General features: G+C 45.8%; 1 long non-coding RNA gene across 1 annotated transcript; it reads right to left on the bottom strand.

Moving 5' to 3' along the window:
• Nucleotides 1–19,576: 19,576 nt before the first annotated feature.
• LOC308621488 lies at nucleotides 19,577–27,358 on the bottom strand. Its single transcript, XR_014016472.1, has 3 exons — nucleotides 27,267–27,358; nucleotides 20,982–21,159; nucleotides 19,577–19,746 (listed from the first exon to the last, which is right to left on the bottom strand). It is a non-coding gene; the product is annotated as an uncharacterized lncRNA (long non-coding RNA).
• Between the last annotated feature and the right edge of the window lie 627 nt (nucleotides 27,359–27,985).

Genomic DNA, 27,985 nt, shown 5'->3' with positions numbered 1-27,985 from the left:
ATGCCTGTAGAGTGTTTTTCCAATCTTGGGGAGCTAAGAATCACTGCTTTGTGAATGCAGATTCCCAGACCAGGGCTCCAGGGATTCAGATTCACTAGTTGAGTGATGGGGCTAGGGAACCTGTACTTCTAATAAATGCTCCCAGATACTTCTAAGAAACCCCATCAAAAATATTTCCTCTCCCTTATCTCTCTAACCCAGTGGTTCTCCACCTTAACTACACATTACAGTCATCTGGGGAGCTTTTAAAACCCATGGCCAAGCCCACCCAAGACATTCTGATTTAATTAACTTGGGGTGAAGCCTGGACATAAGTATTTTTTTTTAATTTGTTCGGTGATCTCTACATAGCCAAAGGCAGAACCAATGGTCCAGCCCCACTGCCATTTTCATGAAGTCAGGCTATCCTCATCGGCAGGGGAATTGAACAGAAGCCTCCCAATGTCTCACTCTGCCCCACCTTTACTCTCCCACCCCACTCACTCTCCACAATGAAGTCTGAGTAACAGTTTGAAAGCATGAGTTCAGGAAATTCCCTGGTGGGCCAGTAGTTAGGACCTGGTGATCTCACTGCCAGGGTCCTGGGTTCAATCCCTGGTCAGGGAACTAAGATCCTGCAAGCTGCATGGTGCAGCCAAAACAAAAAGAAAGAAAGAAAACATGAGTTTAGTTACATCCTTCCCCAGCGAAAAGTCCATCAATAGCTCCTCATCACGTCAGGTTAATGTTTACAAGCTCCTTAGCCTGACACTGAAAGTCCTCCACATTCTGGCCCCTGAGGGCCTCTCCCCTCTCGACCCCTAAGCTCTAGCCACACTCACATGCTGGGTTCCCCCCAGTTACCAAGTTCCTTCACTGCTCTGCCTTCACCCTTGCTTTCCCACTGCCTGGAATGCCCTTCCATCTGGCTGATGCCTTCAGTTCAGTGGTGACGTGGTCTAGGAAACCTTCTCTGACACCCTCCCCAAGCCCAGGCTGGGAGATGAGCCTCCTTTTCAGAAGCCCACCAGTGCCCACCTCTATCAGCACGTATGACACTGTATTGTAATTGCTACTTATCTGTCTCTTTCACCTGACTGCGTCCATCTTTCCTCTCAGCCTCTCTGGGTCCCAACACAGTGCACAGGTACACAGGAGGGCTTGGTGAACATCTGTTGAATAAACGAATGAATGAATGAATACCTTGCCCTCTCACAGCTGTGCCCAGTGTCTGCTGTCTCGCTACCATCCACAGACGGGCCTGTCTCCCTCAGATCTGAAGTCCCTCCTTACTGCTGCTTCCACAGCTACTTAAATCCCAGACTGTTTGCACCAGGGCTCATCCAGCCCAGAACTAGGAGTGAGAACAGGTAACAGAATCATAGGTACTCTGGGCCAAGCATTTTCCAGTCTTTAATACTCATGACAGCAATATAAAGTCATTCTTATCATCCCCATTTTACAGCGGAGGAAACAGAGGCTCAGAGAGGTTGAAAGTGACTTTCCCAGAATTGCACAGATGGGAGTGGCTGAGCCAGGAATGGAACCACAGAATCTGGCTCCACAAGCTCCAGCCCTCCCAGCTGGGACATGTGCACATCCATTGAAAGGAGAGGCAGTTGTGTGGGTGGGAAGGAGGAATAGCTGCCCAAGACTCACGTTGACTAAGTGACTCAGTTCCCATTCCCATGAAGGGGCCATGGGCAGTGCCCCAATTCTATAGCCATCAGCATTTCTGCCATTGGTCAGGGTGTACCCAAATGACCTGTCTGTAATGTCACCTCCATCAAATATATTTAGAATGTGCAGTCCATACACAACCCGTGTATAGAATAGTAGCTAGTATAAGGTAGATGCTTAATAAATATTTGTTGGTTTAGTGAAAGAAAGAGTGAGTAAACAACAATCACCCTATTAAAAGTACTCAGGGGCTTCCCTGGTGGCGCAGTGGTTGAGAATCTACCTGCTAATGCAGGGGACACAGGTTCGAGCCCTGGTCTGGGAAGATCCCACATGCCGCGGAACAACTAGGCCCGTGAGCCACAACTACTGAGCCTGCGCGTCTGGAGCCTGTGCTCCGCAACAAGAGACGCCGCGATAGTGAGAGGACCACGCACCGTGATGAAGAGTGGCCCCCGCTTGCCACAACTAGAGAAAGCCCTCACACAGAAACGAAGACCCAACAGAGCCAAAAATTTAAAAATTTAAAAATTTTTAAATTAAAAAAAAAAAAGTACTCAGTGTAGGGGCTTCCCTGGTGGTGCAGTGATTAAGAATCCGCCTGCCAATGCAGGGGACACAGGTTCGAGCGCTGGTCCGGGAAGATCCCACAACTACTGAGCCTGTGCTCTAGAGCCTGCGAGCCTCAACTACTGAAGCCCGTACACCTAGAGACTGTGCTCCATAACAAGAGAAGCCACTGCAATGGGAAGCCCACACACCGCAACGAAGAGTAGCCCCCGCTCGCCGCAACTAGAGAAAGCCCGCATGCAGCAACGAAGACCCAACACAGCCAAAAATAAAAATAAAATAAAATAAATAAATTTAAAAGTACTCAGTGTAGTTTTTCTCTGCATTGTGCAGGATTTTAACATTTTATTTTATTTTTTTATCTCCTAGGGTTTTTTGTTTGTTTGTTTTTTTCTTTTTGGCAGCACCACACGGCATGTGAGATCTTAGCTCTCCGACCAGGCATTGAACCTGTACCCTCTGCAGTGGAAGTGTGGAGTCTTAACCACTGGACCACCAGGGAAGACCCTGTGCAGGATTTTAGAAGCCAATTTTCCAAGGAACCCATATACAAGGGCTGAAATTTTTGTTCTTCTCTCTCCTCCATGATATGTTCTTCCTCTTTTCTCATGTAGAGACTGAAAATTATAAGTACTTATTGGGTAGAAATGCACATTAAGATCTTCTGATAAAAAGCCCCTTAATAGGCAAAAAATGTCCTGATGTTACTTTAATTCCAAAACAGTAGTCCCGATGGCACTACCTCATGAGATCATGAGGTTTTGTAGCCGTTTATAAACTTGAAAATTGGCTCTAATTCATCACCATGAGCTGTTGCTCATCACCTTGACTCTGACTTTCAAGTACCGAGTCTGACCTTGAGCTCTCGTCTCGTGATGCCAACACCACTGAAATAGGCTCAAATTGTTCTGTATCCAAATACAATATAAGCAAGAAAGACCTCTTCTAAGACTCTTTTATCTAATGGAAATGAAGAGACAAGTGACCAGGTTTTAGTTCACCTCGGCCATAGAAGTGTGTCCTTATATATCACCAGACCTTGATTTCTTAATGTCTGTAAAAGACATAGATACTTATTTTGTCTAGACCAAAAGAAAGCTAGGATAATGACTGTGGAATGAGAAAGAGAGTTAGATGGGGCCACGGAGGTCATCTAAGTTAGCCCGAAGCTCCACGTTACAGTGAGGAACTTGAGACAAGCATTACATTAGTTTCCTATTGTTCCCGTAACAAATTATCACAAACTTGGTGGCCTAAAACAATACAAATGTATTCTTGTGTATTTCTGGGAGTCAGAAGCCTGAAATGAGTCTGAGGGGCTAAAACCAACACATCAGCAGGCCTGGTTCCTTCTGGAGGCTCCAGGGAATAATCCATTCCTTGCCTCTTCCAGCTTCTACAGGATGCCAGCACTCCTTGGCTGCCCGCCACTTCACCCCAGTCTCTGCTTCCATGGTCACATCACCTTCTTCTCTCTGATTCTGATCCTCCTGCCTCCCTCTTAGAAGGACCTGTGTGATCACTTTGAGCCCGCTGAATACTCCAGGATAATCTCCCTTAGCTCAAGATCCTTCATTTAATCACATCAGCAAAATGCCTTTTGACACGTGAGGTAACATTCACAGGTTCCAGAGATTAGGAGATGGATATCTCTGGGGCCATTGTCCAGGCTACAGCATGGGGTAAAGAGATCTGCTTAAGCTGACACCATAAGGAAGAAGCCAGGATGGATGGTAGATACACGGCTGCTCCTGTGTAGCTACCATCTGGGTGTCTGCTGAGGCCTGTCATTCAAAATTATGTAAAATTGAATCCAGCCCCCATCCCAGGTTCTGTGAGAAGTTAAATGTGCTCTGTTTAACTACTGATGGGCTAGCTCCTCCACTGTATCTTCTCAAGGTCACCTCTCCCCACACTCTCTGAGTTCCTGCTGCCATTGAATTCCTAATCCTACGTGCATTTGAACTCCTACAGCCATTCTCTTCTCTTGGTTCCTTGTCTTCTCCCATTCTGCGCTGATCCAGTTCTGGGACTCAGCCCATTTCCTTGATTTACCTGAAACCACTCAAAGAGGCAATTACTGTCACTCATGCATATGTTCATTCATTCATTCATTCATTCATTCAGGGTTGTCCAGAGGGACTGAGTCCCAGTTACCCTTAGAAGTAACTGACTTGCTAACTCACCACGTATTTATTTCTATCCCTTCTCTTTCTCACTTTCATCATCTCTTTCTCACTTTCATACCCCACTATCAGCATTTCTCAAGATTACTTCCCAAATGAATTACTTGCATGCAAATTCTCACCATAGGGTCTGCAACTGGAGCAACTCAAACCAAGGCAGTAGGCAAAATCAGTCCATTAGAATAAGCAACATCAACAAGGAGACAGTCTCCAAAAAGAACCTGTGATCATGCACTTGTACTTCCAGGAAGTGGGTAGGACCCCACGGCGCCTTTAGTCAGGGATACCCTTACATGTGAAAACAGAAGGTTCTGGAGGGATGCTTTTTGTTTCCATTCTCACCAAAAAATGCCTCCTACACCCATCATTCCCTGAAGTCTTTTAATGGGAAACAGTGTTTCGTTTTGTTTTTATAGATTACTGTGGTTTAAATTTATTTATTTTACTTATTTATTTTTGGCTGCGTTGGGTCTTCGTTGCTTGCACGGGCTTTTCTCTAGTTGCGGCGAGCGGGGGCTACTCTTCGTTGCGGTTCACGGGCTTCTCATTGCGATGACTTCTCTTGTTGCAGAGCACGGGCTCTAGGTGCACAGGCTTCAGTAGTTGTGGTGCACAGGCTCAGTAGTTGTGGCTCATGGGCTCAGTAGTTGTGGCGCACAGGCTTAGGTGCTCCACGGCATGTGGGATCTCCCCGGATCAGGGCTCAAACCCGTGTCCCCTGGATTGGCAGGCAGATTCTTAACCGCTATGCCACCAGGGAAGCCCGAAACAGTATTTTTTTAATTACCCAAATATATATCTAGCTTCCAAAATCTCCCAGAGTATGCAGTATCTCATTTCACACAAAGCCATAGTTAAGGGATATTTGATCCCCTCCTGAGAAGAGACTTTAATGCAGGGAGGGGTGTGGACACATGAGATGCAGTCAGGTGAAGTAGAGGAAGAGGACAAAGAAGGAAGCCAGTGTGCACTTCCCCTCATTCCCCAGGACCAGCACTGGAGTGGCTCACATCTGCATGAACTGTGATCAGAACTCCCAGCCCCACGCTGAGTAGATTCCTAAATTTTCCCTGGAGGAGTAAACATAGTAAGGAAAACCACAGTAGGACAGAGAGTCCCATGAGGACACCCCGCTTTGCGGGGGTTAAGCAAAGGCCAAAAATATCTCTGGGACTTGCCTTTTAACAACTTCTTTTCCCAACTTCAGCTCCAGATCTTCATCTGCTGAAAAGACCTGGGGGAGGGCTTCCCTGGTGGCGCAGCAGTTAAGAATCCGCCTGCCAATGCAGGGGACACGGGTTCGAGCCCTGGTCTGGGAAGATCCCACATGCGGCGGAATAGCTAAGCCCGCGAGCCACAACTACTGAGCCCAAGTGCCACAACTACTGAAGCCCGCACGCCCAGAGCCCATGCTCCGCAACAAGAGAAGCCACTGCAATGAGAAGCCCGCGCACCTCAACCAAGAGTCACCATAAATAAAAAGACCTTGGGGGGCCTCCCTGGTGGCGCAGTGGTTGAGAGTCCGCCTGCCGATGCAGGGGATACGGGTTCGTGCCCCGGTCTGGGAGGATCCCATATGCCGCGGAGCGGCTGGGCCCGTGAGCCATGGCCGCTGGGCCTGCGCGTCCGGAGCCTGTGCTCCGCAACGGGAGAGGCCACAACAGTGAGAGGCCCGCATACCGCAAAAAGAAAAAAAAAAAAAAAAAAAGACCTTGGGGAGATGTCTCTGTGGAGGGACTTCTAGCTGAATGGGATCCTCTAGACCTAGTTACATCTTCTGAGCTCCTTTCCAGCTGATTTGCATCCTGGTCATTCACTACGCAGGTGCAAGGGCTGGTAATTCCAGCTTTTCCAGGGAATAAAGGGAACAGGACCCAGAGTCAGGAGAAGTGATTTCTGGTGCTAATTCTCACCTTCGGATGACAGAGTTGCTGATGTGCCCTTGGAGAATCTAGCCTGTCCCCTGGGATCCTTCCTCCTGTAAGTGACATCTAGCTGTGCTCAGTGTTGATCAGAACATTTTCAGGCACAACAGACAGAACTCGATGAAAGGCCTACCCTGGGTTGTGTAAGCGGGAAGGACAGGATGCCTCGGCGTGACAGATCCAGGACTGCATGCATGTTGTCAGGACCACTGTTTTCTCTCTCGCCACCTCTTAGTGATGCTGCTCCCTGGGTGCTGGCTTAGTGTCCATGACCTCAGAAGGGCTTTTTCCACATAGCAGGGAGGATGGCCACTCACAGCCCCAGGTTCAAATCCTTCCAGCATCTCAGAGGCAGGAGGCTTTTTCGTGGTTTCTATAGAACAGTCCCAGTAACGGCTCCTATTGGCCTGGCTTGGTCATGTGTTCACTTCTGAACCAGTCTCTGCACCCAGCTGCGTCGTGTGCCCACATGTGGCTGAAGTTGGGCCAGGTGGCGGGGCGCAAGGTGTGTTATCAGCGGAAGGGGCACGAGGAAAATCATGCCAGGCAGCCAAAATCCATGGCTACCTCGGCCCCCAGCTTGCCTGCGTGGGTCGGATAGCCATGGTCCATGGTGGATGATGGGGGACAAGGGTGAAACAGAAGCCAGGGAAAGGATGAAAATAAGAAAGAGTGAACCCAGAGGGTGAAGAGCCCGTAAAGGTGAAAATACTCCTCTTATCCTTGGGAAGCAGTAGTTTCAAACAGGAGAAACCTCGCCTCCCTGGGCAGGGAGTCCAGAGTCACATCACACCTCCAGAAGCAACTCGGAGTGCCTTTAGTGGGGACAGTACCTCCACGATCTCACGCTGCAAAAATACAGATGGTAGTTGTGGACTCACAGAACTTGTCTGAGGTTCTATAGAAGCAAGGCCTGAGATGGGGATTCTTGGTAGGAGTGTTCTCGGGAGAAGAGGAATGAAGGAAGCCGGAGAGGACAGAGGAAAAAGCCAAGAAAGATGTGGTGCAGCTGAGTTCTAACCTCAGCCTGATCCCGCAGGGAGCTCTATAGCACTAATGGCGCCAGAGTTGTCTGGCCTTGAGACAAGGGACTAGGCTTTTGCACCCCGTATCTGTCAGTCATTGGCTGGGGGTCATCTCCACAGGGAAGGCAGTCATTTCTAGGCAGCCCAGGGCTCTGAAGGAGGAAACAGCTGAGAGCCGTGAGCATCCGGCACTCACAGCTGCTGGGGGAAGTGTGGCCAATTAAAGGGGATTGGGTGGGCCCCCTAGAGGGCTGCTGTAAGGTAACGTATTTCAAGTGCCCATCAAAATGCTGGGAGTTATCACCATCATTTTATCTCTGTTGTACAAAAGTAATAGTAAACATTACATAACGCGTGGTTCTCTGCCAGATGCTGCGCTCAATAATGTAAGCATGCATAGGCAGTAGGAGTCTAGACAGACGTAGGTTCATATCCTGTTCCAGTGCTGCCCTGGACTAGTTTTGTGATTTGGGGTGCGTAATTTAACCCCTTTGAGCCTGAAAGGGTTCCTGAACCCAATTCCAACGTGTGTGCATGCATGTGTGTGTGTGTGTGTGTGTGTGCGCGCGCGCTTCCCACACCAACAAACTCAATTTTGACACTATCTACCAGGAGATAGAATCGGATTCCACAGGTAAAGGGTTCAGTCCCACAAGACTGCCCTTCACCTCAGATGCCAGTTGTAAGCCAAGACTGTTACCTGTGCTTCTGACCGACTGGCTCTAAATCAGAGGTCCCCATGACCCCCTCCTTGGGTTTGATTAATTTGCTAGAAGAGCTCACAGAACTCAGGAAAACCCATTTACTCACTAGATTGTCAATTTCTTACAAAGGATATCAAAAGATACGAATCAACAGCCAGATGAAGAGATACATGGGGTGAGGGCCCCAACAAGGAGCTTCTGTTCTTGGGAAGCTTGGAGCCTGGCTCAGTGGCACGTGGAAGTGTCTGGTTCACCAATGCAGCTCTCCAAAATCCCTCCTTTTTTGGTTTTTTTGGAGGCTTCATTATATAGGCATGATTGATTAACTCATTGGCCACTGGGGATTGAATCAACCTCCAGCCCCTGTCGCTTCCCTGGAAATCAGGGAGTGGGACTGAAAATTCAAACCCTCTATTCCTGCTTGGTTGCCCTGGCAACCAGCCCCCATCCTTACTTAGATGCTTTACAGAAGCCACCTCATTAACATAAACCCAGCTATGGTGGAAAGGGCTTGTTATGGGTAACAAGACACCCATTTCACCTTCCTGGCTCCGAAGCAGTTTTTGGGTTTTTTTGATTTGCTTTGTTTTTTGTTTTTGTTTTGTTTGTTTTGTTTTGTTTCAGGAATTAAGGACGAGAGACCAAATATTGTAACAAAAGATGCTCCCATTGCTCTTATTGTTCAGGAAATTTCAAGGGTTTGGGGAGCTGTGGATGAAGACCAAATATATCTGAGAAATATACTTTGATCCTCTGAAGGACCTAATTATATATATTTCTTATAAATCACAATATTGCAAAGCCTCAGAGTCTAATCCATAAAATGGGCTAATAACCAGAGCTACCTCTTGGAGCTGTTGCGAGGATGATGCGAGATCATCCCTGAGATGCTTTTGGTGCATTGCTTGGAGGAGAGGAAGCTCTCAAGTAATTCTTAGTTATTTTTAGCTTCTGAGGCCAGACCGTCTAAAAGACCAGAGCTTTAGCTCACAGACACGTGGAGGTCACTGACTTATTTCACAAAAGACAGGAGTAAGAATTTGCATTATGTACAAGATTAAGCCAACGGTGATTAAGGGATCAAATCTGTTTTCAAAAACACAATGTGAAAGCACAGCCTGAGCCTGTCTGGGGATGGAAAGTGCGGGCCTTGGTAGCGGTTCCTCTGGTCCACGCAGATCACTGCTCGGAACCAAGGGGACTCAACCTTAAGCTTCCACGAAGACTTGTCAGCCTGAGGTCACTACCTCTCGCGTGGTGGATCAGCTTTTCCTGCCTGTAACCAAAGAGGATGTATGTCCTGGTACAGATTAGCTCAGGCTCTGCTGTCAGACAAACCCGGGGTGTGCCCTTGCTCTGCACCCTAACAGCTGTGTGGCTATGAACACGGTCTCGGTAAGTTTCATTTCCTTCTCAGTTAATAGAGGAAAATAATATCTGCATCTAGGGTTATGGTAGAGAATTAAATGATATTTGTAAACACTTAAATCAGTGCCTGCTCCCAAAGAGCAGCTACTATTGTTGTTATCGATGTTTATTTGTTCAACTAATATTTACTGACCCCCTATTATGTGTCAGCACTGTTCTTGGTAGTGGGAAGATTTTGACAGGAAAAAACATGATGTTTCTGCTCTTAGGGAGCTTCCAGTGAGAAGAGACAGTTAACAAATAACCAAGAAAAACCCCAGGGTGTGGGATGAATGGGAGATTGGGATTGACATATATATACTATTGATACTAAATAGTATCAATGTATAAAATAGATAACTAATTAGAACCTACTGCGTAGCACAGGGAACTCTACTCAATGCTCTGTGGTGACCTAAATAGGAAGGAAATCCAAAAAAGAGGGGAATATATGTATACATACAGCGGATTCACTTTGCCGTACAGCAGAAACTAACACAACATTGTAAAGCAACTATACTCCGATAAAAATTAATTTAAAAAAAAGAAAAACCCCAGAGTGGTTAAGTGTTATGCAGGGAATTAAAATAGGATATGTAATAGCACTGAGCCAGATTCTTTAGTCTACACTCTACTTTAGAAAGGCCTCTCTGAGGAAGTGAGGTTCAGGTTGAGATCTGAAAAACAGGATAGCACCAATGAGGCAATGATGTGGGGAAAGGAGATTCCAGGCCCAGAAAGCAGCTAGTGCAAAGGTCCAGAGATGAAAATGAGTTGTGAGTGATTAGAGCAAGGTCAGAATGTTTGAGGGATGCACAAAACTCAGGTAGCTGGAGTATAGTAAGAGAGGGTGGTGGACAGGTGAGAGGTGAGTTTGGGACAGTAGACAGAAGGGACCATTTAGGATTTTTCTAAGTCAGGTGAGGAGGTTGGGTCTTAATCTAAATGGAATAGAAAGCAACAGGATTTTAAGCCAAAAAGAGATATAATTTGAAATAAGCTTTTAAAAGTTCACCTGGATAATTTCATCCAGTATTTAAAGAAGTAATAATACATCCTATATATATTTCAGAAAATTGAGGATGCAGGAACACTCCCCAGTTCATTAGATGAGGCTGGTATTATCCTAACAACAAAGCCAGACAGACATCATAAGAAAACTAAAGACATGAATATCGATGCAAAAATTCTTAACAAAATATTAGCAGTCTGAATCCAGCAACATGTCTTTAGTGACTTTTCCTCTGATCCTCCAGCTGCAGTCTTCCAGACCTCTCTCTTCCAGCTTCACCCAAGGTCTAATTCCAATATTTGGCCTATTAAATCTTGAATACATGTAAAAAATGCATTTGACAAAATGCAACACCATTCCTGGTAAAAGCTCTCAACGAAATAGGAAAAGAAGGGAACTTCCTCAGTCTGAAAAGGGGTATCTGTGAAAAACCTACAGCTAACTTCATACTTAATATGAAACACTGATTGGTTTACCCCTGAGATCAGGAACAAGGCGAAGATGCCCCCTCTCATCGGGCCTATTCAATATTGTACTAGAAGTTCTACTCAATGCAATAAGGCAACAAAAAGAGATAAAACACATCCAAATTGGAAAGAACAAAGTAAAAAACTGTCTTTATTTACAAATGACATGAAAATCCTAAGGAACCTATCAAAAAACAAACATACAAGCAAACAAACCCAAAGTACTATGACTAATAAATTCAATGACTAACAATCCAATTTTTAAATGAGCAAAGGACTTGAACAGACATTTCACCAAAAACGACTTCCAAATTGCTATTAAGCACATGAAAAATGCTTAACATCACAAGGAATTAGAGAAACACAAATTAAAACGAAAATGAGATACTACACACCTACTAGAAGTATCAAAAAGACTGACGATACCAAATGTCGGCAAAGATATAGAGCCACTGGAACCCTCAAACATTGCTGGTGGGAACATAAAATAGTACAGACACTTTAGAAAATATTTTGGCAGTTTCATAAAAAGTAAATCATGCACTTACCGCACAACCCAGTAATTCCACTCCTAGACGTCTACCCAAGGTCACAACTTTGTTAACTTTTAATTCAAGAAGGTGTCTGAAAAATAAGGACTACGGTTATTAATTAATCCTACTAAGAAGCATTGCTCCTATGGATTGATTTGGAAACCTATAATACGAGAGACAAATTTACTAACCCTTCCCCCAACCATGACTTAAATCAACTATACTCCAATAGAAAATAAACATTTTTTAAATAAATAAGTAAATAAAGTAAATGTAGGGCTACAGGCATTATTTTTAAAGTGTTAGAATGCTTAACTTTGGTTACTGGTTCCTATAAACTTGTCCAGTAACCCTCTTTAATGTCATGAGCACAGATGTCCTGTTCCCTTTCATAGTTCTTCAGCCATGGGAACACCAAGATTAAAAGTCCAGTATTCAAAAAAAAAAAAAAAAAAAGGGACTTTTCTGGTGGTCCAGTGGTTAAGACTCCAAGCTTCCACTTCGGGGGGGCATGGGTTCAATCCCTGGTCGGGGAACTAAGATTGCACATGCTGCGTGATGTGGCCAAAAAAAAAAAAAAAAAATTCCAGCATTCTCCATGAGCGCTGTTCTTTCTCACTTGAATTCTGTTTGCCCAGAGTGGGGAGCACCACTCCCGAGGCGGGGTATGGCTTTGGAGGAGAAAGACTAACCAGGGCTGTTGTCTGCGGTTGCCCGTGCCATGCCCTCTCACTGGGGAACATTTTGACGTGATCTAACCGCAACTCTTAGATGACCCACAGAAACTATCTAGATTCGGTAAATTCACAAGCATTCCCCCTAACCCTCCAAATTAGTCTTCCTCCTTTTTCTCTCTGGCTATGCCTCCTTCGTCTTAAGACCATTGATAGAAGAGTTGTGAAGCCTGAGTTTGAAGCCTCGTACACTAGCTAATGAGCTACGCAGCCTTATTCTAGTTCTGGGACTCAATGAGCTTATTTGTAAAGGAAGAATGGAACAAAGTGAGCGGTTCTTAACCCTGGCTGCATGTTAAAAGTACTGGAGGAGTGTTTAAAAATTGCTAATGTCCTGGCCAGACCCCCAGACAATTTAGAAATTACCCATTATTCTTTATTCTTTATGGTATAAATAATTCCAAAATCTGTAAAACAAAGAATGTAAAGACAAGAAAGTTTGCAAGTTTCAAACTGTCTTCTTCCAGGAATTCCCTGGCGGTTCAGTGGTTAAGACTCCACACTTTCACTGCTGAGAGCTGGCTGGGGAACTAAAATTCCACAAGCCACGTGCCATAGCCAAATAAATAAATAAATAAATAAATAAAAAACAAATCGTCTTCTTCCCATTTCAGCCACAGTAATTCTAAGCCCCCTGTGATGTTTCCCATCTCAGCACCCAGCACCATCTAAAGACCCTGGAGCATCCTCAACTCTGCTCTTTCATGCCTATATGCCTAAGGCATCAGCAAATCCCACTGGCAAGACCTTCAAAACATAGCCCTAGTCTGACGTTTACTTACCACTCTTTTTCAAGCCACATTTATCTCTTTCTTGGGTCTGGCTTCAACACCTGTTTGCTTTGTGACCCATAAAAGGAGGCAGCTGGCCCAGCTAACCTCTGAGGTCCCTGCTAGACCCAAGAGTCTAGATAGTCTAACCCACAGGAGGGAGCGGACGCTGAGTAAGCACTCGCTATGCACCAGGTGCTCTCCTTTTGCTATTCATTTCATCCTCATACCAACCCAGTGAGGCAGGTATCATTATTCCCACTTTGAAGAGACGAGGCGCCTGAGACTCAGATGCTTCTGGCTGCCAACCCAGGGCCCCCACCACTTGCTTCCTCGTTAACCGAGCCTGATTTTTGTCAGGGGTGGCAATGAGTCCAGCTCCTAGTGAGTCAGCAAGTCAAGATTTAGTCAAAGCCAGTTTTGGTGACCACGCTCTGCTTTACTTGTAGTTGGTACACGTGCGGGCATGAGAGATACAAGGGGAGGGCAGTTGGGGGGTCCTGGGAAAGTATTTTCTCCCTCATGAGAGAAAAAGGAGCGGAAGAGAAAGCCCCTGATGCCTCATTCCTGCTGTTTCCGGCTCTGGATGTTATCAGGAGAGGAGGAGAAGCTGGAGGCTTTGTCAGTTTATGGCAGTTGTGGCGGGGGGGCGGCGGCGATGGGATGTGTCTGAGGATGCAGGAGGAAAGGATGGGAAGTTTGGTCCTTGATGGTCTCACTGAGCCTGGTACTGCCTACCTATGGGGCTTCTTCTCCAGCAAATCACAAATGTCCTTAGAAATGAAGGCAGGCTAGTCGAGAATCCTGTCACGTGGTACCCAACGCATCCTGACACAGAAATAACTTGCCAAGGACACGCAGCTAGGAAATGGCAGCACCAGGCTGCAAAGCCGAGTCTGTCTGTCTGCCTGTCTGCAAAGCCAAAGTGGACAGGCTCTCACCTCTGCCCCGCCCCCAGTTTAATTCCAACTCTGCAACTCTGAGAGAGGATGGGCTTGAACGAGCATGCAAGGGCTTCCCAGACACAGCTGATGCTGGACCCAGATCTCAACAAAGCTGCTCCTCTCACCCTCCTGGGCGGACACTTCCTGAAGGTCGGCCCTGTGGGAGTCAGGTTCCCCCCTCAGTGTTGTGGAGGCTGTTGTCAAGGGCCGTCATAATAAACAACAAGATTCATCACTCATCTGCCTTCGTGGCACCCCCTTCATTTCACTGTGCTTATATCTGGAGCTTGATACACTCCACTCGCCTGTTTTCTGGAATTGGGGCTCAACAGGTAGGCCCTTCCCCCAAACCAGCATGTTCTCAACAGGGGGCCTCAGAAATCAAGCTACGCACTTTGTACTGGACTCAGAGGGCTCAGGGGAGGATGATTGGAATGTCCTCTCTCCCTACTCCTGGCCTAACCCTGCACCCCAATAGGCTGGCCTACAGGTGTTGAAGCAAATAGATCTGAGGGCTGCCAAAAGATTCAGCCACCTTCAACTGTCTGTCCCACTGACCTGCTCCAGCATGAGAAATCCCTACCCTTAGTCCTAGGATATAGTAGTATTTCCAGACTGTACCTTTCACAAAACAAATACATTACTTAATAGGGATAGCAAATCAGTTTCCTTGCTATACATGAGACTTTTACATGTTGCTTCCATTTATATGGAGGTAAAACCTACCTCTGTTTGAAACTGCATACTTTTAACATGTGATTTCTTGTTATCTGTTTCTCTTTCTCAATAGTCTGTAAGCTCTACGAGTGTGAGAGGGCTTATATTTTTTTTACTTGCTATTGTAGTCTGAGCAGCTAGTGTGGTGCCTGGCATTTGATAGGCTGTTAATACATATATACGGAAGGAATAAATGAATTGCAGTATAACGGAGAGGGAAAGGAAGGTAAAGAAGTGGAGACAAGTGTAAGAACTCTTTGAAGGAGATTGGCTGAGAGGAGAGAGAATGGGTATGGTTAAAGGAGGGCACAAAGGGCAGGGAGATTGTTAATGGGACACAGGCAGGAGGAAGGGATGGGAGAGAAGTAGGATTTTCAAGTCAGCGCTGTCCATTGCCAACCCCAGGTGGTATCGTTTACATGGCATTACATGTGGATGACACCTGCTATGGCTGTGTGATGCAGTGGCCCAGTTGCATATAAGAAAGAAGTGATCATTGATGGAGAGGAAGATAGAGCCAGGATCTAGAGCATAGGTGCAGTACTCATCCTTTGAGACTGGATAGAGGAATGTATTAGGGGTAAAGTGAGAGGCAGGAAATAAGGACAGTTTTTGCCCAACGACCTAATTTTTTGGTCACCTAGGAGATGAAGCCATCCCACTATGAGAGAGCTGGGCTGTGTGAAAGGCTTAAGGAAAGTGATGAGGGTTTGTAAGGGAAGAGAGAGTTGACTAAAGACAAGTAAAAGGTCTGGCACAAACAGAGGACCCTGGCAGATCTGGGATCATCAAAGAGAAAGAAAAGGAGGCTGGGAAACACAGCGGGGGAAGAGCTGAAGGCTGGAAGGGTGTTTTCCATGCACAGACTCTGATCCACAAATGGTGACAAAACTACTTTTATGTAAGTTGTCAGGACTCAGAAAGCATTGTCCTATTGGAACTATTGTTTACAGTGATTCAGTTTTCCAGCCAGCAACCTGCCAAAGCCCATTTATTCTTCAAAGTCCCTGAGGTCATGAGCTAATGCTATATTAATACTTCAATATCACCTCCCATGATTACTAATTAACAACCTTTTAAGGGAAAAGGTATTCCAAGTTACAGATCGGTAGAACTGGAACACTTCTGCCCACCACCGTCCATCTCTGAGTCTCTCCCCCAGCATCCCTGCCCAACATGTGCTAAGAGACTTGGTCAGCCTTCGGAGACAGCCCCTTTGGTGGAACCAAGCCTCTATGTACTGAGAACTTGTTAGTTGCATTCATTGAACCAGGCACTAGACCTGTATGCACTTGTAAAGGGACCAAGAGCTCCCCCAGGAGTTCTGAATTGCACACTACTGGCAGTGCCATCGCTCATGCTTGGGGGAGGACAGCGTTTAAAAAGGGCACTTTCTCAGACAAGTCTCTCTTTGATGGAGAGGTCATTACTATGTCATAACACTAGACCATTGAAAGGGCCTTTAGACTTTGATCCAGCAGTTCTATTTCTAGAAATCTCCCTGGTTGAAATACCAGCACAAAGGTGCAAAGATAATACTCAAAGCTGTTCACTGCAGTATTATTTGTAATTAATAAAAGCTGGAGGGCTTCCCTGGTGGCACAGTGGTTAAAAATCCACCTGCCAATGCAGGGGACACGGGTTCGAGCCCTGGTCTGCGAAGATCCCATGTGCCGCGGAGCAATTAAGCCCACGCACCACAACTACTGAGCCTGTGCTCTAGAGCCCGCGAGCCACAACTACTGAAGCCCGCGTGCCTAGAGCCCGTGCTCCACAACAAGAGAAGCCACCGCAATGAGAAGCCCATGCACCACAACGAAGAGTAGCCCCCGCTTGCCGCAACTAGAGAAAAGCCCGCGTGCAGCAACGAAGACCCAACGCAGCCAGAAATAAATAAATAAATAAATAAATAAATTTTTAAAAATAAAAAAATAATTAAAAAACGCTGGAAACATGCAAATATTCGTCAACGGGGGAAAATGAGTAAATTAATTTTGGTAACCTTGTCCCACTGTATAGTGGCCCACAATGTGACCCTTAAAAGAATATGATAGATCTACACGTATTAACATGGTATATAATCGATATATTCATGATACATAATTGATGAAAAAAGTGGGTTTGAAACAGTATGTGTGATAGAAAATTAGATATAGCTACATAACAAAATATGCACGTTAAAATGTATATATGTATACATGATTACAAAAGTACATGTTAAAAAATACCATGTAGGATGAGCCTCTAATTATTAATAATGGTTACCTTCAGGGGAAGGACTAGTGGAGGAGAAATGGAACTTCCATACTTTCTACATTACAGAGTTGCCAGAACTTCTTTACAATGAGCATGAATTACTTCTATATTAAAATAGCTTTTGAACTAATCTTTACAGATATTAGACACTGTAAATATGTTAGTGCACCATAAATTAATCTATAAATAGATTGTTCTCCCAATGAAAATTCCACAGGGTCTTTTTTTGGAATCTCACAAGCTGATTCTAAAGTTCATATGGAAAAATAAACATACTAGAATAACCAAAAATTTTCTGAAAAGGAAAAGAAATGAGAGGAGACAAACCCTAGCAGGTATTAAAATGCACTGTCAAAACTACAATAATTAATAGACTCAGCTGGAGAGTAACCCGTGAATAGACAGGCAGATCAATTCAATACAAAAGAGCCCAGAAATAGATACAAATGCTTGCGAAAATTTGCTATGGGATAAAGGTGTTCCTTCAAACCAGTGAGGAACAACAAGTCCTTCAATAAACAGTATTGGGGGCTTCCCTGGTGGCGCAGTGGTTGAGAGTCCGCCTGCCGATGCAAGGGACACGGGTTCGTGTCCCGGTTCGGGAGGATCCCACATGCCGCGGAGCGGCTGGGCCCGTGAGCCATGGCCGCTGAGCCTGCGCGTCCGAAGCCTGTGCTCCGCAACGGGAGAGGCCACGGCAGTGAGCGGCCCGCGTACCGCAAAAAATAAAAAAAAATAATAATAATTTACAAAACAGTATTGGAACAACTGGGTTGCCAGCTTGGGAGAAAAAAGAACCGAATCCCTCATTTGATCCCTACCTAATAAATTCCAGGTGACTCTAGATATAAACGTTAAAGAGAAAAACTATAAAAGTACTAGAAAAAAGTATGAGCGAATATGAGCATATTTTATAATAAAGGAATGGAGAGTAGGACTCAGACATCTTTGGGGGCCATTACTCTGCCTGCCCCAAAAGGTACCACTGAGCTGGTGCCTCTTCTACCCCGGGCACTGAGGACATAGGAGGACAGTAGCCACATAACCCTGGACAGTAGCCACATAACCCTTGCCTCATAGAGTTCATATTCCAGCTGCGGGCATTACAGAGCCCAAGCTCATTCTGCCCACCGCACGACAGGCCTGTAAATTGGGAGACAAGCTGTTGCAACAAGGAATAACGCTTTTAATCAGAAAGCTAGCCGACCGAGAAAACACACCAGCGTCTCAAAAAAACCATCTTCCCTCAGTCCGAATTCCGGGCTCCTCTTATACAGAAGAGGGGGAGGGGGAGGGGCCACTGCAGCGCCGACCAATGGCTGAGCGGGGCTGCTACAGCTCGCGCCTGCCCCACCCCTATTACAGGGGGAGGGAGGCAATAAACAAAAACACAAATAAAATAAATCATGTTAGATGGTGATCAGTTCTATGGAGAGGTACAGAGCAGGAAAGGAGGCAAAGGTGAGTTGAGGCTGGGTGAAGGGATTTAGAGCCAGGAAGCCCTCACTGGGAAGGGGACACTGGTCTGGAGGAGGAAAGGGAGCAGCTGCGCAGACACCTGGGGGGAAGAGCATTCCAGGTAGAGGGGACAGCAAGTGCAAAGGCCTTGAGGCTGGAGTGCCTCTGATACATTCCCAGAGCAGAAGGTGACAAGTGGGGCTGGCGGAGGTTAAGAGAGATGGTAGGGAAAAAGGCCAGAGAGAGTCGGGAGGAGGTCTTTTCCTTGGAGTGAGATAGAGCCTCTGGAGGAACCTGAGCAGAGACTAACAAGATCTGCCTTCCTAAAATTCTGTTCAAATGCAAGGCAGGAAGCCAGGAGGTTATCACAGTAATCACGGTAGAAAGTGATAACGTGGTTCACGGTACCAGCAGTGGAGGTGAACAGGAGCAATGTGATTTTATGATATGACAGGATATGACAGGATATGACATACAGCCAGAGCTACAGACAGATTGTAGGATGTGAGAAAACTGATAAGTCAAGAGCGACCCTAAGCGTTTTGGTCTGTGCAGTTGGAAAGATGGAACTGCTGCCATCACTGGAGAAAGAGGTTCAACAGAGAAGTGGATTTGGGGGTGATAATTAGTTCAGTCTGGGAAATGTTAATTTTGAGATTCTATGTTAATGTTAATAAATGTTCATAAAATGTTAATTTTGAGACATCCAGTAGAGCTGCCAAATGGGCAGTTGTAAATCCAAATCTTGACTTCAGGAAAGAGGGTTAGAAGATAAAAATAGGGAGTCAGAGAAATGGCATTTAAAAACGTGAGATTGAACAATGGGTCACCCGTTGGCAAAGCCAAAGTTTGGACCCAGATCTTGGTCCTGCCTTTCTACATTGAAGATTTGAGGTGGAGAACTAGCCTTCCTTATCCTTTGTTTCGTCTAGAGAGCAATTAATTTCTGTTTTTCTTTTTTTAGTAGGAAAGTATTTCATGTTCAATTTAGAGCCCAGACACCAGATAATAAACACCCAAAATGTAAATGACCTATAATCTCATTAAGCATAATCGCTCTTAGCCATTTGATATATTTCCTTTCAGACTCTTGCTAATGTATATATTTGATGACACACAATGCCCAAAAAGTATTAGTTGGTTTTGTCTTTTTATAAAAAAAAAATATGAGAAAGGAAATGGGGGCCCCCTTGGGAGACTCACCTGGTGAACATCCATCCATGAAAATATCATTACTCTCTCCAAGGCAGGCTTTCTGCCCAAGATGCCTCGTTTTGCACAAGGATGGTCAGTGCTTCCCCTTGGGCTGTGTGGCCACTCGGCTCTGCCATCTGCTGAGCAGATGAGGAGCCTGGCTTTCTGACGTGTACCTGTGGCACCTGGTGGATAAACACATAAATGGGCGCTTGGCTGGTGTGACTGTCTTGTGTATAACGCGCCTCACCTCCACGGGGCCTCCACCCATAGTTGGGTAAGTGAGAGGCTCGTTCTGTGGCAGCAGGAAATTTACTTCCTTACACAGACTGTGAGGTTCAGCAAAGGGTATTCAGCAGCGGTTTCACAGTGGAGAGAGAAAACCCCTGGGAATTCATTTTGTCTTTTCAGCTCCCAGAACATCTCATTCAGAGAGGAACTGTTATCTTTCTATTCCTGACCTAGTACTAAGGCTCAGAACCAGTGACCTGCCTGCATTTTGCCTGAATTTCTTGCAAACTGTGAGGCCGAAGAGAGCAGCTGCTCTAAATACTGATTTGCAAAGGGAGTACAGGGTGAGGGGCAAAATCTGGCCCCTCAACTGCTCCCACACACACACCTTCCCCACTCCATGCCCCATCCTTCCAGCTGCTCCCACCAGGACAAGGGGAAACTGTGACACGACCACAGGGGCCCCAGAGTCAGGATTTTTATCACCATGGAGGTCAGTCATCTCTTACAACAATGCCCGTAAGACACAGCCTCACTCACCCCTGCCAGAGCCTGACATCATGTGCTGATAAAAGCACAGATTTTTGTTTTAAATATTCATTTTTTTTCCACGCTGTGCGGCATATGAGATCTTAGTTCCCTGACCAGGGATCGAACCCGTGCCCCCTACATTGGTAGGGTGGAGTCTTGACCACTGGACCACTGGGGGTCCTATTCTTGCTTTTTGACCAAGTAATCCTACTTTTTAATATATATACTTATTTATTTATTTATTTTTGGCTGCATTGGGTCTTGCTGCGGGAGGGCTGGGCTTTCTCTAGTTGCAGTGAGCAGGGGCTACTCTTCATTGTGGTGCGTGGGCTTCTCATTGTGGTGGCTTCTCTTGTTGGGGAGCACAGGCTCTAGGCACGCAGGCTTCAGTAGTTGCGGCTCGTGGGCTCTAGAGCACAGGCTCAGTAGTTGTAGCACACGGGCTTAGTTGCTCCACAGCATGTGGGATCTTCCCGGACCAGGGCTCGAACCCATGTCCCCTGCATTGGCGGTGGATTCTTAACCACTGCACCGCCAGGGAAGTCCCAAAACCACAGATTTTAGAGGCAGCATACCTGGGCTCAAATCCCACCTTGATCAAGTTACTTAATTCCAGACTTGGTTTTCACACCTGCAAAATTGGGATGATAATACCCACCTCTCAAGTCTGTGGGGCAAGGCTAAATAAAATGTCTGCAGATCCCCTGGTCCACAGTAGGTCACAGCAAATGTTATTTCCTGCTCCTGTTCATGGAGACCAGCCTTGTTGACGTGGATTCCCTCTCTGCATCCTCCTTCTGGGGACACACTTCTCCTTTAGCATCTTCAATAGTGTTCTAGAGAGGGAATCACACGTCATTACCTTGACATTTGCAGTTGATACTAAAATAGATGTGAGGTGAAGCGCTGAGACTCAAAGTCACAGTTCAGGGCCTAAAGAGGGTTCAAAATGAAAATGACCTAGGGGAAGAAGTTAATTTGGGAAAATGTGAGTAACTCTCTTCAGGGGGAAGTGTAGACGCTCTCCCAAGTTGCCTCAACAGCACCAGTCGGGGAGGAAGGCGGAGTGTGGCCAGCCTGGGTATTGAAAAGTTGCTCCTGTCCCAGGGTCTGAGGGGTCTCGAAGGGTGAGAACTGCTGAGGCCTCCAGGCCTCCAGAAGAATCATGTGTGTGGGTCCCGAGAGGAATGCCTGAGCCCCACTATTATGAATGGCTTCATCAGGTAATGTCACTGTCATTTCAGAGTTCTCCCAGAGGAAATGGGGAGGCAGGAGATAAGCCATCTCATCCTTTTCCACTTAGGCGTCGCTAGAAGATACATAGTGGAGAGCAGTAGGGAATATAAAAGCAATTTCAACTTAAAATCAAAGCTTCTAGTTTCAAGATGATTTCTACAAATGAGTATTAAATACAACAGGACAGGTGGGATAAAGGCCGACTCCTCAACATGGCGTGCTATGCCCTGCGTCCCTCCTATGTCTACCCCCTACCAGCTGCCCAGAACTTTATTCACATCCTAGAACATGTGTCTCTCACACTTGTGCACCTCCACAAAAGCCCTTCATTCCTCCTGATCTCAGCTCCAGGGGTGAATACTAGTTGTGTCCATGGCCAATCTCAGTGCTCCCATTGTCATGATGGTCATTGGTTTGGGTGTGAGCTTGTAACACAGATCTGGCAAAGAGATGAAAGGGAAATGTGATGGGGGAAGAGGGGATTCTGGGAAAAGTTTTCCCACTAATTAAATTTTATTTATCTTTTTTTTTTTTTTTTGGCCGCACTTTGCACTTGTGGGATCTTAGTTCCCCGACCAGGGATTGAACCTAGGCCCTCAGCAGTAAGAGTGTGGAGCCCTAACTACTGGACCACCAGGGAATTCCCTTTTCCCACTAATTAAACAAAAAAAGAACATTAAACAAAAAGTTCCTCTCATTCTGAGACATTGTCATGTCTGTGTGTGAAGCCTGGAACCATGGCAGCCACATTGTGAGAGGGAGGGAGCTAAGCTGATATAATGAGGACTGCAAAGTGGAAAGATGGAAAGAATCTGTGGTTTTGACAACATTGTTTGAGCCAATGGACTCCTCAGCCGTGGCAGCTGTTCTACCTCAAGACTTCTTGCTAAGTGAGGTAATACATTTTTCTTATAGTTGTAGCCACTTGAGGTTTTTGCTCATTGCCACTAAAAGTGTCCTAACTGATACAAGACTTGAAGTCAATTTTCAATGTTCTAATTTAATCATATAAATAGTCACAAGGCTAAATCGTCTTTCTCTGAATCTTCAAGTTTGTTTTGTGATGGGTTGGGGAAAATTGAGGGCACCATGAAGGAGGAGAAGCACAGTCTTTCTTGGTTGTCTATAAACTGAGACTAGCATGTGCTTGAATGAGTGTTTGTTCCTTCAGAGATGCGTAGTTACTTTTCTACATTTTACTAGGAAGTGTGTATGTATGTGTTTTTAAAATGAGGATGCACTTGGACTATTTTAAAAGGACACGAGGGAAAACCTAAAGGAGCTTTTTTTGTGTGAGAGGTTTAATGGAAGTCTATACTTGGAGAGTCAAGGCCTTTTTTCTACCATGCACAAGAGCACCTGGCCAATGGGGTGAGTGGGCACAAAAATCCAACTCACTCCTGGCACAGGCTGCACCTACCTGAAGGAAGGGGTGCATTTTTTCTAATCTGCACAAAGGTACCATAAGGGCTAGCGGTAGTCTTATGGGCAATACTGTTTCAAGGCCGGTAACAAAGTATGGCATAGAGGTCATGAAGCAGATAAGAGGATCTATGTCCATGTTTTGCCCATAGCTGCTCTAGAAGTCCAGGAAGTGGACTTCAGCCACAGCAGGAGAGAGCTACTTGAGACAGATGTTCTTGAAACCCTCAGGAGCATACCACTGTGTCTGAAAATTGCTTTAAATATTTCATCAGTGACCAGGTGTGATTACATGTGTGCTAGTTAGTTCAAGCATCATCTCTAAGTATGTCAGTTGTCCAAAGTAAGAATATGTGTTCCAGGGGTGATCAGTTGGCCTTACATCAAAAGAGCCATAACAGAGTGTTTCTGATATCAGTCTTTCTTTCACTGCTTTGCTAACTGGAACAGTGAATGTCAGAAATTGCTTTTTTTTTATATAACTTTTTTTTTTTTTTTTTGGCTGCATTGGGTCTTCGTTGCTGCGTGCAGGCTTTCTCTAGTTGCCGCAAACGGGGGCTACTCTTTGTTGTGGTGCGCGGGCTTCTTATTGCGGTGGCTTCTCTTGTTGCGGAGCACGGGCTCTAGGTGAGCGGGCTTCAGTAGTTGTGGCTCGCGGGTTCTAGAGCGCAGCGGGCTTCAGTAGTTGTGGCTCATGGGCTCTAGAGCACAGCCTCACTATTTGTGGCGCACGGGCTTAGCTGCTCCACAGCATGTGGGATCTTCCCGGACCAAGGCTCAAACCCGTGTCCCCTGCATTAGCAGGTGGATTCTTAACCACTACACCACGAGGGAAGTCCAGAAATTGCTTTTCAATGATGAAATTAGCAACTTGTTGACTAACATGATTCATGCTTAGAAATGCATTCTCATTTGGTAAAAAAAAAATGATATTTAAGATATGTAGGCTGGACATAATATTTTAGAGACATTTCCCACTCTTTATAGTCAGGAAGAAAGAATCTTGCACCCTGAGGAAGGATTGTTCCTAAATGGTCCCATATCCAGCCATTGTTTCTGAGGATTACTGGTTGCCAAAGCCTACTCTAACCTGAACTGAATCCAGCCTCTGGAATGTTGGAGTCATCAGGGCAACTTTAATGGCAGGGAGGTGGAACTTCATTGAAATTACAGGGACCATTTCGGTCCCTGCTGCTTGCTAATAAGTGTTCCTGTAATAAGTATCAGCAGGGGTGGCAGAGTTTGGTCTGAGACTTGTTTTTATTATGAGAAGATTGTGGAGGTCCACTGAAATCTCCCCAAACCATCCCTGAGGTTAGTTTTCAACAGGAAACCATCCTCAGTGGCAATACACAGTGAGGTTCCTTTAGAAAGTTTTCTTTTTATATTTATTTATTATTTAATTTATTTTGGCCGTGCCGGGTCTTAGTTGTGGCATGCAGGATCTTCATTGAGGCATGTGGGCTCCTTAGTTATGGCATGCATGCAGGATCTAGTTCCCTGACCAGGGATAGAACCCGGTCCCCCTGCATTGGGAGCACAGAGTCTTACCCGCTGGACCACCGGGGAAGTCCCCCTTTAGGAAGTTTTGAGAGCAGTGGATTTTGTCCTGGGGGAGCCAGAACATGAGGGACAGAACTTGGTGAATGGAAGAGAAAGAACATGGTGATGCTGCATGATCATCTAGTGGACAAACAGATTTCTAAGCACTCGTGAGGCACACCTTTAGAAACTTCCAGAAATAAGTAGAAAGTAAGAGCTGCTGATATCTCACAGTACAGCTGGCTAAGGCTCAAACAATCTTAGTTTGGGCATTAAAAGCAAATGTAACTTCATTTCCTACCTACACACTGGAAAGGTCCAAAATATTAGTTACGTCCAGTGAAACTAAGCACGATTACATACAATACAGCATTTAAAGTGTGTAATGGTTGCAGGTATAAGCCATCCTGGAAAAAAAAGTTGGAACAATCCAAGAGCAGAGGTCTTGATCCAAGTTATGGCTTCTGTGAGGTTTAATAGGGACATAGTCCCTTTTCCTCTACTGGGCTTGTGAAGAAGTTTTATCTACTACTTCTGGTGATTTTAGGTGTTATCTTCCTGGGAAGGGGAGGAGAGGAGTGGGTGGTTAAAGCTTGTTGTGTCAAAGGCTTGTCATGGGGACCCTCTAGCTGGTAGTTTCAAATGACAATTATGGAGAAAACTGGGACATTTGGGGGTTCCTGGATTTCCATTTTACCTTACAAGGCCATTTTGATGGGGGGACTGTTCAGAAGCATGGGTACTGCACGGAATGAGAACGTTCACACAGGCCTTTGTGGGGGCTCACAACCACAGATTGACAGGAGATCCCTAGTTGCCTGCCCCATGGAAGGCAAAACGGAACATTGGACAAGTCAACTCACCAATAGGTATTGAGCTCCTTTTAAGTGCCAAGCACTGTGCCAGTCATTGTTACCCAGTCCTACTATGAACAGTCTTGTTAATAGCAAAGGCGAAACAAAACATGTTAGGAGTTGTAAATCAAGTGGGGAACAAAAGCTGATGCCTTGAGTGTTTTTCATTCTAGCCAATTTGTTTGTACCAATAAGTAGAACAACTTCGAGCTTAATGCTTACTTCTCCTGAGCCTTGAGGTACCCTCAATTCCCTCTTCCTCCCTTCCTTTCTTCTCCCCAGTAATGAAGAATTTCTGAGCATCTAATGTGTTTCAGACACTCATGCTAGATTCTGAGCACACAGAGATACAAACACATGTTATGGCCTTTCGGAACTCATGATCTCGTGTGTGTGTGTGTGTGTGTGTGTGTGTGTGTGTGTGTGTGTGTGTGTGTGTGTGTGTGTGTGTGTGTGTGTGTGTGTGTGTGTGTGTGTGTGTGTGTGTGTGTGTGTGTGTGTGTGTGTGTGTGTGTGTGTGTGTGTGTGTGTGTTCTGTCTGTGGGAGGGTGGTGGTAGAAAGAAATAGATAAACAGACCATTAAAACACAACTTGATAGGGAATTCCCTGGTGGTCTAGTGGTTAGGACTCTGTGCTTTCACTGCCGAGGGCGTAGGTTCAATACCTGGTCAGGGAATTAAGATCCCACGTGCGTGGCGCAGCCAATAAAAACAAAAAACAAAGAAAAACTTGATAAATACTAGAATAGTGAGGCCTCAGGTAGCTCAGAGGAGACATATCAAACTCAGAAAATTTATGTCAAAGCTATAAACAAGCTCCCTGGAGGTGACGCCACTTGAGCTAGGTCTTAAGAGGACAAGCCAAGTGACCAGGGTGGAGAAGTGGGTAAAGGGTCTTCAGGTCAGCCGGCAGCACGTGCAGTATCTGCTGTTGTGACTGCAGGAGGCTGAGGAGGGGCTCCAGGGAATTCAGCTTTCGGCAGCCGGGACACAGGATGCACTGGGGAAAGGATGGCAGCAGAGCAAGCTGGACTTTGGGCTGAGCCCGTATCACAGAAAAAACTGAACTTAATCCTGAAGGTGATAGAAAGTCAAGGGATTTAAAACAGAGAAGGAACAAAATATATTTTTGTTAGAGGAGGTCGAGGACAGACTGCAGTAGAGAAGAAAGACAGAGACAGGGGGACTTCCCTGGTGGTCCAGTGGTAAAGACTCCACCTTCCAATACAGGGGACGCAGGTTCCATCCCTGGTCGGGGAACTAAGATCCCACATGCCGCGGGGGCAACTAAGCCCGAGCGCCACAACTACTGAGCTCACATGGCTCAACAAGAGAGCCCACGTGCCCTGGAGCCCGAGCGCCACAACTAGAGAGAGAAAACCCGCACACCACAACTAGAGAGAAACGCGAGCAGACCGCTCGCCGTAATGAAGAGCCCGCGCACCACAACGAAAGATCCCGCATGTCTCAAGGAAGCTCCCATGTGCCGCAACAAAGGCCCGATACAGCCAAAAAAAGAAAGAGATAGGGTTGTGACGGTTATTTACAGTGTAATTTTTAAAAGAGTCCTTTCAGGTGTATTTATCCGTAACATCAGTCTACTCCTATAAGTAGTCTATAATTAACATTTTTTGTGTGTGTGTGTGTGCTGTACGCGGGCCTCTCACTGTTGTGGCCTCTCCCATTGCGAAGCACAGGCTCCGGACGCGCAGGCTCAGCGGCCATGGCTCACGGGCCCAGCCGCTCCGCGGCCTATGGGATCTTCCCAGACCAGGGCACGAACCCGTGTCCCCTGCATCGGCAGGCGGACTCTCAACCACTGCACCACCAGGGAAGCCCTATAATTAACATTTTTAAGTTGAAGTCTCATTATTCTCTAATACTGGTACCTGAATCAAGGAATGTTACTTGTCATTCCTGGGGAATCACGTTGCTGGGCGACTCTCCATCCGTTGCTTCAACAATTCTTCAATGGTTCTTTGTTTCAGAGAGAAGGCAACACTACTGGGATCAAAGAAATCATAGCTCAGCTTTAACTGTCAAATTGATTTGAAGGCCATGGTGAAGATAATAATACTGAAAGCTGGGCTTTACTGAGTGACAAAGGTATTTTCTAAATTCTGAAATTTTCCCTTTAAATAAGAAGAAGTAAAGTTTGGACTATAGAGAAGGGAAGAACTTGGATAAGGGCAAAACATTTGAAAGAGGAAAGGGAGAGGGGGCAAAAGGTCAGATACAAATGTCTTGCTTGTCTTGTGGGGTGGAAACTTCCAGAAGGGGTGTAAGGAACCCATTGTTACATTTTGAGAAACCTGAAAACACTGGAGTTTTATGTCAGAGGAGACCGCAGGGCATTCAAAGAAGTCCCACATTGGGCAATGGCCCTGCATTGATGCCTTTAAGGAGTGATAGAGCAGCTTCATTCAAGAGGAGTTAGTGGTCCCAGTGGACCCCAGTCTACATGTCACATGAGGAGGCTTGAGGAGGACCCATAAGTACCAGTAGTGGATGAGAGAATGCTAAGAAAACTGGTAGACCAGAGGAAGACTGGGAATCAGGAGGAGGAGGTCACAGAACATAGGGTCTTGTGACTAAGGGCTGTATCAGG

This window comes from Mesoplodon bidens (assembly GCF_964165515.1).
Source record: "Mesoplodon bidens genome assembly, chromosome: 8".
Lineage (NCBI taxonomy): Eukaryota > Metazoa > Chordata > Mammalia > Artiodactyla > Ziphiidae > Mesoplodon > Mesoplodon bidens.
The sequence above is the reverse complement of the archived record's forward strand: the minus strand, read 5'-3'. Positions and strand labels throughout refer to the sequence as shown.